Below are 292 nucleotides of genomic sequence, written 5' to 3' on the forward strand. Positions count from 1 at the left end.
AGCGGGCAAATTGCTTATCCTGTTCCGCTTGGCGGAGTTTTTGAGGATAAGGCATCTTGGCTTTATACTCTTCAACCTTAGATGCTGCAGGTTTATTCCTTACAGAAGTGGTTGAAGAAGCCTTGTTAGAGGGATTACTGTCAGCACTCTCAGGTGTCTGACTCTCCCTAGGCGTCTGAACGCCAGGATTGGGTGGAAATTGGGCGTTTAACGCCAACTTTTCCCCCTTTTCTGGCGTTTGAACGCCAGAACTGGGCAAGGAATGGGCGTTTAACGCCAGCTTTCCTTCCCT

The sequence above is a fragment of the Arachis duranensis genome, chromosome 5 (assembly GCF_000817695.3).
Source record: "Arachis duranensis cultivar V14167 chromosome 5, aradu.V14167.gnm2.J7QH, whole genome shotgun sequence".
In the NCBI taxonomy this organism is placed as follows: domain Eukaryota; kingdom Viridiplantae; phylum Streptophyta; class Magnoliopsida; order Fabales; family Fabaceae; genus Arachis; species Arachis duranensis.